The following is a 17,164-nucleotide window of genomic DNA, read 5'->3' as shown; positions in this document are numbered from 1 at the left end:
CTGCCTGACTTTAATCCACATTTTACTTTCTTTTTTCTAGTCTACACAATCTAGCCTCCCAGAGTTGCTCCAGAAGAAAAGACCAATCATTCAAAAGTCTATTTAAACTGCAAACTCACCCATCACCTCATAGAGACTTGGCATCAAGATGCTTCAAAAAATGAGAGTTATTCCTGAAAAGACTAAGGAGAGCCATTCATGAAGGTGGTTCTGAAGAGAGCGCATCAAGAATCTGGGGGGCGTATGCTAACACATATATGTGGAATCTAAAAAAAAAAGGTTCTAAAGAACCTAGGGATAGGAAAGGAATAAAGACACAGACGTAGAGAATGGACTAGAGGACACGGGGAGGGGGAAGGGTAAGCTGGGACGAAGTGAGAGAGTAGCAATGCCATATATACACTACCAAACGTAAGGTAGATAGCTAGTGGGAAGCAGCCACATAGCACAGGGAGATCAGCTCGGCGCTTTGTGACCACCTAGAGGGGTGGGATAGGGAGGGTGGGAGGGAGACGCAAGAGGGAAGGGATATGGGGATATATGTATAAGTATAGCTGATTCACTTTGTTATACAGCAGAAACTAACAGACCATTGTAAAGCAATTATAGTCCAATAAAGATGTTAAAAAAAAAAAAGAATCTGGGGGTCTAGGTGTCAGGATGTCTGCTAATACATTCCATGGCTTTAAGTAAGTCACTAATTCTCCCTCCCTATGTCCTTCTACTTCTTCCAGGAGCAGCGACACCAGCAACCTACCTATCTCCCTTAATTGTGGGTTAGGTATAAACACTGGAATCACTTTATAAACTCTTCAGGAAAAAGTCCACACGAATCTCCATCATTACCATATAATCACGTGGTAGTCATCAGGGCACTTCCCACTTATTCTGAGCTTGCTTCCAGACAACATGGTAGGATTTGATCTAGGTGTGGCCACGTGCCTTGCCTTAGCCGACACAGAAGGTGATAAGCGTCTCTTCTGAGTAGACACAATTCTCGGCATCCTTTCCTCCTTATAGCAATGAAGTGGGAGGACATGTTGAAATGGAGCCTCCATCCCCTTAAATCCCTGAGTGACCAGATGAGCAGGGCCTCCCTGTTGACCCAAGATGGATATGTAGCACGAGTGTAAAGTCACAGAGACGTTTGTTACTGCAACGTAACCTAGTCTCCCTGACTGACACTACATAGAAGACACATTTCTGGAGAGTACCAACGGGGAAACAGGCCACAAAGTAAAGAAATTGAATGAAGAAAATCCATTTATTTAGGAAGTACTTATTAGGCACTTATTTTTGTGACAGAGTGTGCTGATGTGCTAGAGACAGATTACTCTTCCTAAACTAGGGAATCCAAAAGGGCATCTTCTAACAAAAAATAAGCAGCGTTCTTTCAAGGAGCTGATTGGAAACTGGGAAAAGATTTGCCTTTGACATACATTTTTAACTACCAAAATTAATTTATAATCTAGAGAAAAAAATCCCCCTCCTCAAAATTATCTACAAATCTACCTCTCAAGCAAATCTAGTTAGATGTTTTCATTCTCTTTTAATTCCCTGTAGTTATTCATTTGTAAAGGTATGGCTAACTACACCTAAAAGAGGGAAAGCTTTAATCCAGATGTATCAGAAACATTCCAAGATGATGACTACCATTCCTATAGACTTCTGCTAAAGGCTACTATTAAAAATCAGGATTAAAAAAAAAGATAGACCCTCCAACTCAATGGGAAATCAATCTTTACTACTACTTAGAGCCAAATAAATAAACTTGTGGTTTCTCCATTTAAAAATGTTTATATAAACTTCACTTTTGTTTGTGAGAAAACAACTGTCCATTGTAATCAGCTCACCCTACAACTTTATTCTCTTTTCCATCTCCTATGGGCTTACTTCCCAGGGCCATTAAGGTTTTCACATTTCTAGGCAGTGGCATTTCATCATAAGTGACCTAACATTACATAGCATAAGACCTTAAAAAAAACTTTTTAGGAGACTTGTTATGTGAGAATATGTAAAATTCCATAGTTTCATGACTACCTCTTCAAATCTTTCCAACTTTTATAATCGTTTATAGAACTGTAGTTTGCCATAACTAAGCTTTTGCATATATTAGAGAGCAATTCATGTCTATAAATATATATTTACATGTATATACACACACACACAGACACACACACACACACACACAAGCTGAAGAGATATGTGGTGTTGGAGGGCAAGTCTCAAGACTAAGGTAGAGAGAGATTGTAGAGTGGGCAGAAGCAGCACTATGATGAGAAAAGCCCCACCTGAGCTCCTCCCAATCTTTGTCCTTCAGGCAAATCCCTTCACCTCTCTGGGCTTCTGCCATTTCACATGCAGAACAAGATCAGGCCACATGCTTTCAGGTGCCCCTTCTTGCTCACCTGTCCATGGATCTACTACTGAAGCTGCGTCCAGTTTGCAAATTTTATTGGGTAAATTAAGTCTGTGTAGCTAGGATTCCAACTCTATAGAAAATATGTAAGCCAACAGCAAAAAAGTAAAAGTCAAACATGAAAAAAGTTACGACACACAAATAGTAAGATTGCTAGAGATTTTTCTTTTCTTCTTCTTCTTCTAAATTCACTTAATGTTATTGCTACATTACTTTTGTAATTTTATAAATCAATACAAATATTTAAATATATCAGTCTGTGTGGAGGGCAGTGTTTATAATTACCCCCAGAGAGTGTCAACACATGAATATAAACACCTTCTTTAAATTTATAGGCACATAACATTTACTACAGACAAATCCATATGATTATCAATTCCAATTTTTCACAGCCAAAATTCTCTTAAGCAACACAATTTATTTGTCTAAAGATGTCAAATAAACTAGTCTGGCAAACAGTTTCATTTTTCAGTTGTCTCCTTTGGCATTGTGCCTACTATATGTCTAATGTCACCCCCCATCTCACCCTGTCCACCCATTCACACATGCTTGTAGACATGACAAAGTTGGCATTCTCGGGTTAATACTTATGCCAAAGGTCAGAAAAGTCATGTTAAGCAGAAGTGCCCAGGGAATTTGGGTCTCTCTCTATTACCTTACTCTCTCCCACTGTCCAAGTTTTGACAACATAATGTGATTACATAATAACTCAAGCAGGAAGAAAATTAGACACCATACAGGAAACCCAGGTGAGGCCCCCATGGAGTTATCTGAATTAGTTATCCTGCTGCATGTGAAGTCAGGCAAGAAACAAACTGTTGAGCATTTTGGAGCCCTGAAAATTCCTACTCACTCCCCCACCCCACTCCCAGCCAACCAAAAGGAATATCTTCCATGGGAGAAAATTTGCCACGTAGAAAATGGTATTTTCTCCAAATCATACACTGATAGTAACAAACGAATTACTTCAATCACAAAAAAACCTGGTGGTCCAAAGAACCAAAAGTCAGCTTTCTCCTTCTCTGTGCATTCTCACTGTCTCAAAATGGCCCTGAGAAGTTCCATCTGACCCCTGGCTATAAGGACCTAATTTCTGAATAGCATGTCCTAACCTATTAGCACCAAAACCCCCTATAGTCAAGTCAAAGTTAATTTTAAAGTCTCTTTCTTTCAAAATAGTTGAATAGTTTTCACATGAATTCTACATCCCACAAACCTAGGAGCTCACCAGAAAAGCAGGCTCTCTCGGGGGCTCTAAAACCCTTACCTGCAAGATCTCAAATCTGGTTGCTGCCAACACTTCTCTGAAGTCCACAAAGAAAGAAAATGCAACTGACACGGACCCTCCCCAACTCCACAGTGAGTCTGACTTCAGCATTGATATGCCTCCTCCTACTTCAACAAAATAAAACTGCACAGAGCAGGAGGCCAACAAAAGTCCTTGGCAACAACCAAAAGAGTGAGACAATAGTTTCAGCAGCATTTTCCCTTCTCATAAGCTTCAATCTTTCATCTCATTATGATTTTGAAGGTGGTTCCCACTTTCTTCTCCAGCTACTGCTCTTGCTTGTATAATAAAGAAGTGAACACACTTCTTTTCTGTTCATTTTAGAACATGCTTTGTCCATCTAACATCAGGAGATCCTTAAAGAAGACAGGAAACTGGTAAAGGGAGACAGTAACTGGAACAAGAATTGCCTGAAAATCTCTGAGACCATGTACTGTATCATCCAACATATGACAGTGGATAAGTACCTAGACTCTGAAGCCAAGATACATGGGTTGTAATCGCAGCTCCATCACTTACCAGCTGAAATCTTGGGCAGTTGATTTCATCTTTCCATGTCTCAGTTTCCTCATCCACGTAACAGGGATAATAACAGTGACTTCTTCATTGGCTCACTGTGTGGATTAAATAAATACTTATGATAGTATTTGGTACAAGGTAATTGCTACATATTAGCTATTATTAACACCAGTTTAACCGAAGTTTGTCTTTGGATAAGTCATCACTTCCCCTCCTTGAGTCTGCACAATCAAAATGAAATTAATAGTATGCTTAACCACCCAACTTACCTCACAGGGCTGTTGAAAAGATCAAAGAACCCAATTGGAGTGAAAAGTTCTTTGGGATGAAAAAACACAGTAGTACCTGTAATATATCATTTTTAATAAATAATACTATACCTCAATTAAAACTGAGTCTTCCATTTTAAAGGAATTAAAAAGAAAAAGAAGACCCATCCTGGATTGGCCAGAAACCCCACTGTGGGCCAAGTTGAGAGGAAGACTGAGAAGGGAACGTGCCAGCCTGGTGCTTCCTTCCGGCAGTGTACTTCAAGCCCACTCTGTAGAGTGAATACGGGGGACGTGGTGACAAAGCTGCATCAGGGTGGCTTTGTGGCAAGTCACTCGTGTTTGTTCTGAGAGGCCAGGCAATGTCATTCCCGACCAATACTGTCTCACTACGGGAATATTCTGAAATTAGAAATGTTTGGGTGCTTCCAGTAATTGCGGGACAATGCAATTTCTGACCCCAGTAACTGTCCGGGGGGGACTGGCAGATGTTACTGTCAGAATTGCCGGATCCCAACAACCAGCCAGGCTAGATGACGATTGGAGTTTGGGCTTCACAAAGGCAAGTCACCAGCAATCCCTGAATGTTGGCTGGACTGAACTTTTGGACTGAAATGACCATTCCTGCCGATGCCAGGTGAGCATGGCTGGAAGCACCCAGATGCCAAATGAGTCGAAACTCCATCGACACTCCTAGTCAATGGCTGAATTATCTCCCAGTTTTTAATTCTGTCATCCCAATGCTTTGCTAATACGTGCCAATGACTAAATAACTATATGTCTTCTCTATACTCACCGTTTCTTCTCCTCCTCCCTAAAGTGCTGTGTCCTGGGCTATCAGCATTATTTCCACTTATATCAGAGCCCACTTCCATTTCCACGCAGCCCATGTGGTTTTCAGTAATCGGAGTTTTCCCTCCTCCTAAAAAACCCTCTTATTTTTAACTCACCACGCGTGCAAAGACTATTTTACTACTACATATTTATAGAAATAATAATAATGACATTTATTCAGCTTACTTTGAGCTAGGCATTGACTTAAGTGCTCTGTAAATTATCTCAATCCCAAAACAAGCCTATGAGGTGAGGACTATTAGTATCGCCTCTTATAGATGAATAGACTAAGGCATAGGGATGGCAAACATTGTGCTGAAGGCCATACAACATTCCTATGGGACATCTAGAAACGGACAGAACCGGGATATGAATCCAGGAAGTCTGATTCACCGAGCCCCTAATTTTAGCAAAGTACAGTATACTAAATATACACACATGGGGATACGTGTCTTCACAATTGTACAACCCAAAGTCATTTCATTTTGTTAGGGGAACCACTGACTGAAACCGCCCACCCTGGCCAGGCACCACGGTAACCATCTGCATGACTTATCTTGCTACAAGAGGTCCTGGTAAGGAACTCGGAACTAACATGCCACCAACAACCGGAAGAATTCGGGAAAGGCCAAAAGGAGAGAGGAGACGCCAGTCCATATGTCTTGCCAACCTCCCAGAATCCTCCTCACTGGAATCCATCTTGGCTGAGTGATGCACGCACCACCAGGAAGAACCATGAGTCAGAATGATTGGCCAGAGACAACCCGGAAACTAATTAATCCCATGACCATAATACCCGAGACTGCAAGCCACGTGGCAGAGCAGTCCTCCTGAGTTCCCTTACCCTGCTGCTCTCCACCTGGGTGCCCCTTCCCAATAAAGTCTCTTGCTTTGTCAGTACGTGTGTCTCCTCAGATAATTCATTTCGAGTGTTAGACAAGAGCCCACTCTCGGTCCCTGGAAGAGGTCCCCCTTCCTGCAACAATTTCACACCAGACTCTCTAGGGTTCGTGACTTAGGTAGTCTTGTCTCAGATCTTTTCAAGAAACAGAAGAAAGAAACACTTTAAGGCTCTTTGAACGATATAGCACAGGCTCTTATGTTGATTCCAAGGATCCAGTTTTCACACACATAACTATGTGCTACTACATGAATATTCCTCCGTGTTATGTACAAACTTTCAAAAATATAATTGCACCTTCCAGGTAGGATGCCATATCCCTGTCAATCAAAATGTAGTCAATAGCTGGTCAAGAACTTACTGTGCCTCCCCCTGGGAATACAGTGGTGAAGACACCACTCATGAACCCTGCCCAGATGGAGATTTTTACAATCTGATAGAAAAGACAGACATTGAGGGAATGATTGTAAATAATTAAGGCACAATGACAAGGAAGCAAAATGCTCTAAAGGAAAATACAGGGTGCTTTTGAGAAAATGGAGAGAAGGAGAGAGGTAGCTAATTTCCTTTAAACCCATGGCATCCTTCTTGGAATTTGAACTGAATGCTTTCAAAATTGCCCCAAATCCTGAAATCGCTTAATAAATATTTCTGAATTAATACCCAAGACAAGGGAAATGAGGTAATGCTTGCAAACCAAAGAAACACGTGGCAGTTTCTTCATACTCCCAGTGTTGGGAGAAAGTTGAAATGAGCTTAAACAGAGAATGACAAGGAATACAGGGCGCACTTTGCTGTGGTCACAGCACTAGCCACACTAGCTGGATGGTTTGGGGCCTCACTTTCATGAGGCTTAATACAATCAGGAAGGGCTTAGACACCCAGCCAGGATAAATACCCCACCAGGAGCCTGATCAAGGAGAGAACCAAAACCCAAGCAGCCAGGGCTCTCTTGCGGTGCCCAGACACACATGTGGGCAGCTCCATCAGCCAAAAATGCTGGCCCCCTCTGGGGCCTCCCCAACCCCTACCAATCAACACATTCTTAAAGTAGCCTCGGGCTGCTCAAGCTCATGATCAGACCTGGGCTGGATTGCAAACATCTCTATAATGCCAATGCTGGCTAACGTGATTAGGCACAGAGCATTAGCCAAATAAAAGGGATGGGGGACAGGGAGACGGAGACAAGAAAAGGAGTGTGCAATCTGCACAAAAGGGAAAAGGAAGTGGAGAAAGGTCCTGCGACACTCCCAAAGGGAGGAAATTGAAAGTCAGAGGAGCACCCGAATCCAAATCATTTGCTGCTTAGCCAAGCGGCCGGTCAAAGGGGTTACCAATACTGAGGATGCTGTGGTGAACAAACAGGTATGACCCCTGCCTTCTTCAAGCCCACAGCCTACTGAAGGGCAGACTCAAAACAAACGCCATGATAGCCCAGTGCTTAAGACATTCACGGAGATTGTACGTACTTTTATAGTACATTTTTTGGAGGAGGGAATGAATGAATAAAAACAAACAAACCAATGACTACCCCACTGCAGTGGTTAATTACGTGTGTCAGCTTGGCTAGGCCATGGTGCCCAGCTGTTTGGTCAAACACTAGTCTAGATGCTGCTGTGCAGGTAATTGTTAGGTGTGATCAATAGTTACCATCAGTTGGCTCTAAGTAAAGCAGATTACCCTCTACAATGCAGGCAGACCCAATCGGTTGAAGTCCTTAAGGGTGAAGACTAAGGCTTCCCAGAGAAAAAGGAATGGTGCTTCGAGACTGCGATATGGAAAGCCTGCCCGAGTTTCCAGGCTGCTCTTCTGCCCCGCAAAGTTTAGGCTTGCCAGCTTCCACAGTCACGTGAGCCAATTCCTTAAAATCTCTCTCTGTACACCTAGAGATAGAGAGAGAGATGGGATATAACTATATAGATAGGATATGATATATAATAGGATATATATATCCTATTGGTTCTATTTCTCTGGGGAACCATGTCTAATACACCCCTTAAACATGCCGAATGATTGTAAGGCAGGCCCTAATTCAGAAATGTGAAAAACTGTGCTTCTTAGAATTGAGGAGATAAGATCACTACAATTAACTTAACAATTACCAACATACTGAGGATTGCAAAGAAGAAACAGAGGATGCTGTGGGAGTGAGTGCAGAGAGCCCACCCCCACCAAAGGAGTGCCAGAGTGCCGGGTCAGCAGAAGCATGAAGCATAAGGAGGCTTCACCCGCCAGGAAATAAGACGGGCTCAAGTGGCAGAGGGAAAAGGAGGGATTCTGATAAAAGTACAATGGAACCTGCATGTGCTGCCCACAAACTCAGCGCGACCACTCAAAGCCGTTACCAACTCACACCGCCCACAGCCCAGCGCCTGGACAAGCCCCACCAGCCTCTTCTCTAGGTCCTGGGAGAGCTGCCCTGGAGCAGAGCATTTCGCCCGTGGGCTCAGGCCTCCAGTTTTCCCAGCCTGAGAAGGAAAGCCAAGAGCTGGGAGCCCACACCCTACTTGCACAATCCCAAAAGGGTTAATTCCCAACTCCCACCTCCCCCACTGTAAGTAGTGGCAATCTTTCCTAATCGTTTCCATTTCTATTCCTCTTTACTTCTCCCATTCCCCTCTTTGTTTTCATGACCTGTGGGAACCTGAACTCCAGCTGGAGGTAGAGTCTGCCTTTATACTTAAAGCAGACATTTAAGCAATTATCCTGTCACTGGGCCTAGCCTTGCCTCCTCCATATGGGTAGCTCCTAAGCAAGGCATTTGGTTTCTCCTTTGTTCCCAGTGCACTGAGTAAAACGGTTCCAGAAAGCACTTGCCCTTGAGCAACAGGGCTGGGAAGATGGGGGTAAACTGGACTGGGGACGCTCAATGTCAAAAAGGGGCCGGGAATGGGAGCCTGTCAGCCTCTTTGGCTCTGCATCCCCACCCCACCTCTTGGACAGGCCATCTCCCTCCTGCAGCAGAGTCGATGAGAGGACTCACATCCACTCCTGACCAGAAGCTCAGGTGGTGGGAAAGGGCAGGGGTGTGAGGGTGAAGCAACTTTGCCTGCCGTCCAGCGCTACAGGTGCACAAGCTTCCCTAAGGCCCTGCTGGCCCAGCAGTAGGAGGCAGCAATCAGGCACCCAAAGAAGAAGCGAGCAGACCCCCACTGGGTTTGCTGTGACTTGAAGGTACCACCACAGAGAACCTCCGGTATTAGTTTCCTGTGGCTGTTATAACAAATTACCATGTATTGGGTAGCTTACAACAGCAGCAATTTATTCTTTCACAGTTCTAGAGGCTAGAAGTCCAAAATTAGTAACACGGGGCCAAGACTCCCTTTGGAGAAACCAGGAGAGAATCCATTCTTCCAGTTTCTGGTGGCTGAGGCCATTCCTCGGCTTGTGGCCACATCACTCCGATCTCTGGCTCCACAGTCACATCTCGTTCTCCTCTGTATGTGTCAGATCTCTCTCTGCCTTCCTTAGAAGGACACTTGTGATAGTATTTAGGGCCCAGGGCCCCCCACCTGCACAATCCAGAATAACTTTCTAATTTCAAAATCCTTAATCACCTCTGCAAAGACTTTGCCATATAAGATAATGTTCACAGGTTCCAGGAATTAGGACCTGCTATCTTTGGAGGGCCATTATTTAGCCTACAGTGATCTTATGTCTACCTTATCTCAGAGTAAGAGACGGAGCCAAGAGGGAAGGTGGGGTGGGCTTCTCTCCCACCCTAAATTCCTAGGTGTTCAGGGGAAACCAGGGTCTTAAGAGACAAGCAGCAGCAGTCGCCAGCTCATTCACAGCTACAGAGGTCAAAGGGAAGAGAGTGGGGTGGCTGGGTTTTAATGCACCACTGTCAAAAATAATGGGTAGAATTAGGTCATAAAAGGAGGTCTGGGCTAAATCTTATACCCACCATTTACTGTCAATGTGGCTCTGAACAAGTTAACTGGATGTGTCTAAGCCTCAACTCCCAAATCTATGAAATGGGCACACTAATCCCTAACTTAGTGAAAGGTTGTAAGGATAATATCTGAGTATTCACCATGTACCAGGCATCACTGTCAGCACTTTGCAAATATTTTCTCCTTTAATCCTTAGAGAGATGTATAAGATAAGTACTGTTATCCCCATTTTATAGATGAGTAAATGGAGACCCGGAGAAGTTACATAATATGCCCAAGATCACACAGCTTAAAGGGACTCAGCCTTGTTTTGCAGCCAGGTCTGATTCCAAATCATAAGGCAATCAGCACAAAGAGATGTTAACCCTGGTTCTCGTCCCTGGCTGCACATTAGAATCACTTGGGGAGCTTACACTGCTTAGATGCCCAGTCTACCCTGACCAACTGAATCAGCATCTCTGGGGGTTGGTATGGGCATTTGATAAAAGCTCCCCAGATGTTCAATGTGCAGCTTGGGCCAAGAACCACCCAGTTAAATAAATCCCTTTCCCTCCTCTGGCTGGGTGATGGCAGGCCTTCTTCCCCTGCACACACCCCACTCCAGCCAGAGCACCTGCTCTGATCTCTAACTGCACATCAGTCAGCTGTTCTTGATGGTCTTGATACCTAGTCTAACAAGAACAAAGACCTTCCTTGCTAAGCAAAGAATGTCCTCAGTTATTCATTCATTTGCTTAATGATGCAAGTTTCACGCTGCTTTCTTTCCAGCCCCTTAGAACAGTGCCTGGCACTTAGTAGGTATTTGATGAATATCATTATTTCATTCAGTGTCTACTATAATTCAGGCAGTCAAAAAGGTTTCTTTGTTACCCCTTAGATATGTTTCTTTCCCATTTTGCCTAATTTCCTCTGCCCCATTGGGACAGGTCCCCTGATTCCTAATGCCTTCATTCTGGGCATCCCCTATGTGGGCCTGTCTCCTGCTTTCCCTATTCCCGGCCCAATGATATCCCCCAAGAGATATCCTCATTTTAATCCCTGGAATCTATAAACGTTACCTTCTTGGGGAAAAGTATCTTTGCAGATAATGATTAAGAATTGTGAGATGAGGACATTATCCTGGATTATCTGTGTGGGCCCTAGACGCCATCACAAGTGTCCTTCTAAGAAAGTGGCAGAAGAAAGAAGAGAAGAAAGCCAAGTGACCACGGAGGCAGAGCCTGGAGCAACGTGGCCAGTAGCCGAGGAATACCCCTAGCCACCAGGAGCTGGAAGAGGCAAGGAGCACATTCGTCCCTAAAGCCCTCGATGGGAGCATGAGCCTGCTGACATCTTGATTTGGGCACGGTAATACTGATTTCAGACTTTTGGCCTCTAGACCTATAAGAGAATAGTATAGTCTATTTGGTAGTGTGTTACAGCAGTCAGAGGAAACCAATACATCACTTACCCTGACCTTTACCTTCTGCCTACCTCAGAGCTCTGATCACACCCTGTCTGGTCCCCAACACCTGGTCCTTCCCATGCCACAGTTACCGTCCCACATCGTCCCTCCAGAGGGGCTTTTAATCCTCCTGCTCACTCCCAAGAGCAAGGGCCTGGATTCTCCTTGCTAGGCCAAACAGACACACTGCCAGATACCAAGTTCAGGGTCTCCAGGACAAGACCCTGAGATAAGAGAAATGGAATACAAGACTGACCCTAAGGGCCCATCAAAATCCCTTCCATGGATAGCCCAGAGGAATAGTCCGCGTGCTGGGAATGCTGAGAGTAGAGTCATGCAGAAACAGAACAAGCTTGGAAGCTCAAGTAAAATGTTGGAAGCAGCCCCTTCCTGCCCCCTCTCCTGCAGCCTCTCCATTTCATCCATCCCTACAGAGGATCATGGCTTTTCCATCACCGTTAGTGACAGTCCCTCACATTTATACAGCACTTAGTGCTTTTGCACAAGATGTCTACATCCATCACTTCATCTGAGATCCACCCTGTGAGGTAGACTAGCATGTAACTGTCCTATTTGACAGGAAAGGTTTGAGGACTGAACTGAGGTCTGACATTTTGGAAGTTAATCCAAAAAGGAATCTAACACAGCAGTGGGTCTCATGACGCTGAAGCCAGTGCTCTACCCAGTTCACCTTACCTCAGGCTTGTGGGCCTTTGTGGCTTACACACACAGAGATGCAAGCACAGAAGGGTTAACACACCAGTTACCCCAGTCAACAGCTCACCCTTCTACGCACATCACGTGGAGAAACTCATTGAATCCTCACACCAGCCCTGTGAAGCTGGTGCTATTCATTACCTTCATTTTATAAATGAGGGAACCAAGGCACAAGGAAATACGTCCCAGGTTTAACTGTTTGTATATGGAGGAGGCAGAATTTGAACCCAGGCCATTTGGCCCCAGATTCTGTGCCCTTAACCCAAAGGGAGCTAACGTAGTACTGCAAGAACTTTTTTCTCAGAGCTGGAATGCTACAGAAGTATATGAAAAACGAATAATGTTCTAAGCACTCTTCAAAATGAAGAACCAGAGGCAAAATGTAACTAAATTGGCCTTTTAGAATCAAAGTGGTAGTGCTTTGAAATTCCCATTGGAAACTCTTTCCACCAGATGTGTCCAGTTGTAATGTGGTCATCATTAGGCACACATGTTTGGGTGTGTGTGTGTGTGTGTGTGTGTGTGTGCACGCGCATGTGCGCACAAGCTCATGGAGACTAAGATGAGTGGCAGACCCTCCAGACAGTTCACCAGAAATCTTGCATCAGGGCTCTCCCAGTACCCCTGCTCCATCAAAGGGACTTGGAATTTGGAGTCTGAGTAAATTAACAACATCCCTGTTCTTTATTTATCTTCCTCTGACTGTGATAAATAGCCCTGGGGAATCCTTCCTATTTCTGGGTTGAGAGAAAAATGAAACATCCCTGCCTACATTTCACACCAACATGGAAAGTAGGGTACTTATTGCAAGCTAGCTGTATTCTAGCATTATAGTACATGTTTTCAATCTCCCAAAAGTAGCAAACATGCTCATCGCCATCATTCCAAAGCCTTTCTAGTTACCTTGACCAGGTGGGGCAGGATGCCAGCACTATGTAGGAAGAACTGAGCCTTCCCTGTAAACACTGACCATCTAACCCACAGTTCTGATGCATACAGACAGCAGATCAAAAATAATGCTGAGAGATGTATTGGGAAAGTCTTCCAGTCTAACCCTTTTATCAATAGATGTGAAACCTGAGGTCCAGAGACAGGAAATGATTTGTCCAGGACTACACAGCAACATAACAGCAGTGCCTGCTTGTATTGGCAGACTGGGAAACTTGGACAAACCTTCATGCAGAGAACAATCAGAAAATCTGGGCAATATGTAAAAATTATCTGGAACTAGAGATGTCCCAAGACAGGGGAGAACTGCAGGACCTAGTCCAAAAAATCAAAGGAAATCCAGAGAAATCCAGTCTGGCATGTGAGGCTACTTTTACCCAGACTCTAGGGTCTGAGCCAACTCCAGTATAGGTGGCTGACAGGTGTGAAACTTAACAGACCTTTTGATAGACTGTCTTGCAGATAGGAAAAAAAATTGGTTCAGGACCCACCAAGATGGAGGGACTAGCAAATCCCTAATTTGGGGGTTGGGACACTTAAGGGACATAACCTTATCCTAGGAGTAAGGTTGAATCAAAAATAAACCAGTCCTCACAGGGACCAGGAGCCATATTTGACCCATCCACCCTGATCAGATTAAGGTGATCTTGGATTTCTAAGGGCTGCTAGCTTCTAGTAAGAAATAAATTAAATCCTCTCTAGAGTAAGATATCATTATGCTAAGCCTCAAATTAACCCTAGTTTTTTTTCATATGCAATACCTGGTACTCAATCAAAAACAACCATACATACAATAGGACCTAGAAAATAGTTATCAGACACAGACTTTACAATAACTATGCTTAATATATTCAAAGTATTTAAGGCCAAAATGGAAAATTCTAACAATCAACTGGAAACTACTTTAAAAAGATGGAAATAAAGACACTAAAAAATACAATACTAAAACTATAATAACTACAATCTTTAAATAAATGGAAGGTTTTAACAACAGATCAAATACAACTGAAAAGTTAACTGGTAAACTACAAAATAAGTCAGATGTCCAGAACAAAGCACTGAAAGATAAAAGGACGGAAAATAGAAAAACGAGTATACAATAAATCAAGACGTATTGCATGAGACTTACTACATGAGAAAAGGTCTAAGGAATATAACTCTGGTCATAGAAGGAGAAGAGAAAGAGAATAGAGGAAGAGCAATATTTAAAAGCATTTTCCTGCTGAAACACAAAAAAAGCACAAATTCAAGAAGCACTTACTATGACTATCCAGAATAAATACCATATCATTTTTTTAAAATATGTTACCTACTCATCAGGAAAAAAAAAAAGTGATGATTAACAAAAAAGAGGGGTCTTTGAATAAAAACAAGAAAAACTATAGAAGCAACAACAGAATTCACGAATCTGACTTCCCATCAGAGGCAGCACAAGTCTGACAATAATGTAACAATATCTTTTTTTTTATTGGAATATAGTTGCTTTACAATGTCTTGTTAGTTTCTGCTGTACAATAAAGTGAATCAGTTATACATACATCCACTCTTTTTTAGCTTTCCTTCCCATTTAGGTCACCTCAGATCACTGAGTAGAGTTCCCTGTGCTAAACAGTAGGTTCTCATTAGTTACCTATTTTATACATAGTGGTGTATATATGTCAATTCCAATCTCACAATTCGTCCCACCCACCCTTTCCCCTTGGTAACCGTAAGTTTGTTCTCTATATCTGTGACTCTATTTTTGCTTTTCCAATAAGTTCATCTGTATCATTCTTCTAGATTCCGCATAAGTGATATTATACTATATTTGTTTTTCTCTTTCTGACTTACTTGTCTCTGTATGACAGTCTCTAGGTCCATCCACATCTCTGCAAATGGTACTATTTCATCCCTTTTTATGGCTGAGTAATAGTCCATTGTATATACATATACCACATCTTCTTTATCCATTCCTCTGTCGACGGACGTTTAGGTTGCTTCCGTGTCCTGGCTATTGTAAATAGTGTTGCAATGAACATGGGGTGCATGCATCCTTTCGAATTCTGGTTTTCTCTGGATACATGCCTCAGAGTGGGATTGCTGGGTCAAATGGTAGCTCTCTTTTTGGGTTTTGTTTCTGTTTTTGGGTTTTTTTTTTTTGCAGTACGTGGGCCTCTCACTGTTGTGGCCTCTCCCGTAGCAGAGCACAGGCTCCAGACGTGCAGGCTCAGCAGCCATGGCTCACAGGCCTAGCCGCTCCGCGGCATGTGGGATCCTCCCGGACCGGGGCACAAACCCGTGTCCCCTGCATTGGCAGGCGGACTCCCAACCACTGCGCCACCAGGGAAGCCCCTATTTTTGTTTTTTTAAGGAACCTCCATATTGTTTTCCATAGTGGCTGTACCAATTTACATTCCCCCCAACAATGTAGGAGGGTTCCCTTTTCTCCACACCCTCTCCAGCATTTACTGTTTGTAGATTTTTTGATGATGGCCATTCTGACCAGTGTGAAGTGATACCTCATTGTAGTTTTGATTTGCATTTCTCTAATAATTAGTGATGCTGAACATCTTTTCACGTGCTTTTTGGCCATCTGCATGTCTTCTTCGGAGAAATGTCTGTTAGATCTTCCCCTCCATTTTTTGATTGGGTTATTTGTTTTTTCGATGTTGAGCTGCATGAGCTGTTTATACATTCTGTTGGTTGCTTCATTTGCAAATATATATTATGTCGGTTGCTTCATTTGCAAATATTTTCTCCCATTCTGAGGGGTTTTTGTTTTGTTTATGGTTTCCTCTGCTATGCAAAAGCTTTTAAGTTTCATTAGACCCCGTTTGTTAATCTTTGTGTAGTGATATCTTAAAAGTGCTAAGAAAGTAACTGCCATCCTAAAATCCTGTACCAGGTAAAATACCCTTGAAAAATAGTGAAATCAAGACATTTGTCACACAAACAGTAACTGAGAGAATGTTTCAGTAGACTTTAGCTAATGGCAATGTCTACACACAGAAGGAAAATGATCCCACATGAAGCTTAAGAATGCAGGAAGACATGAAGAGTAACAGGAACAGCAAACATGTGGGTAAGTTAAATGAGTATTTACTATATGAAATATTAATAATTTTGTTTTGTAATATTTAAAGTATCTATAAATTAAAGTTCACAATAATAATAGCATAAAGTTGAAAGGGGAAAAATATACAGTATTCTAGGGTCTCTGTTTTAACCAGTAAGTGATGCATGTTCTCATTTTATACTTGTTATGTCAAGCATGTTTAGGTAAATCTCTTGAGTAACTACTATAATTACCATCAAAAATATAACTACAATAATCATAAATACATAGCAAGCTAATAGAAATAGAAAATGAAATAATAAAGAAATTATAAATCCAAAAGAAAGGAAGAAAGGAGAGAACATGGAATACTATAGGTGAGAAAAATATAAAGCAAATACAAGAGTGTAGATTTAAACCAAAATATATCCATAAATACATTAAAAGGCAAATGTATAAAATGCTCCAATTAAAAGAGAAACATTATCAGAGAGGATAAAAATCCAAAACCCCAAAATATTACCTACATAACACTCATTGAATATGATCACACAAAAAGGTTGAAAAGATGGAAAAAGAAATACTATGCAAATACTAACCAAAATAAACTGGTATAGCTAAATTAATATCAAAGTAGAATTTAAGGCAAAAATCATTCATTGAGATAAGGAACATCTCACAATGATCAACATATTCAATTAACCAGGAAAGTATATCATTTCAAATTGATATATATAGGTATTAACATAGCCAGTTACCACTGAACTAGGTTCAAAGTGATGAGAAAAGAATGTCCCTGGCTTCACAGGATCATCTTAAATGAAAACAAGTAAAAGATGAAGGGGAGGGCTTCCCTGGTGGCACAGTGGTTGAGAGTCCGCCTGCTGATGCAGGG

The 17,164-nt window shown here is 42.4% G+C and overlaps 1 long non-coding RNA gene across 2 annotated transcripts in view; it reads right to left on the bottom strand.

Annotated features, from left to right (window-relative positions):
- Positions 1–17,164, bottom strand: part of LOC307196579 — a 596,584-nt gene that overhangs the window by 381,446 nt on the left and 197,974 nt on the right. For both annotated transcript variants that reach the window (XR_013831170.1, XR_013831171.1), the window contains one exon: positions 4,227–4,321. This is a non-coding gene — a long non-coding RNA (uncharacterized lncRNA). The remainder of the gene's footprint in view (positions 1–4,226; positions 4,322–17,164) is intronic.

Source organism: Stenella coeruleoalba, assembly GCF_951394435.1.
Source record: "Stenella coeruleoalba genome assembly, chromosome: 13".
Classification (NCBI taxonomy): domain Eukaryota; kingdom Metazoa; phylum Chordata; class Mammalia; order Artiodactyla; family Delphinidae; genus Stenella; species Stenella coeruleoalba.
This window is presented reverse-complemented; position numbering and strand designations above follow the sequence as displayed.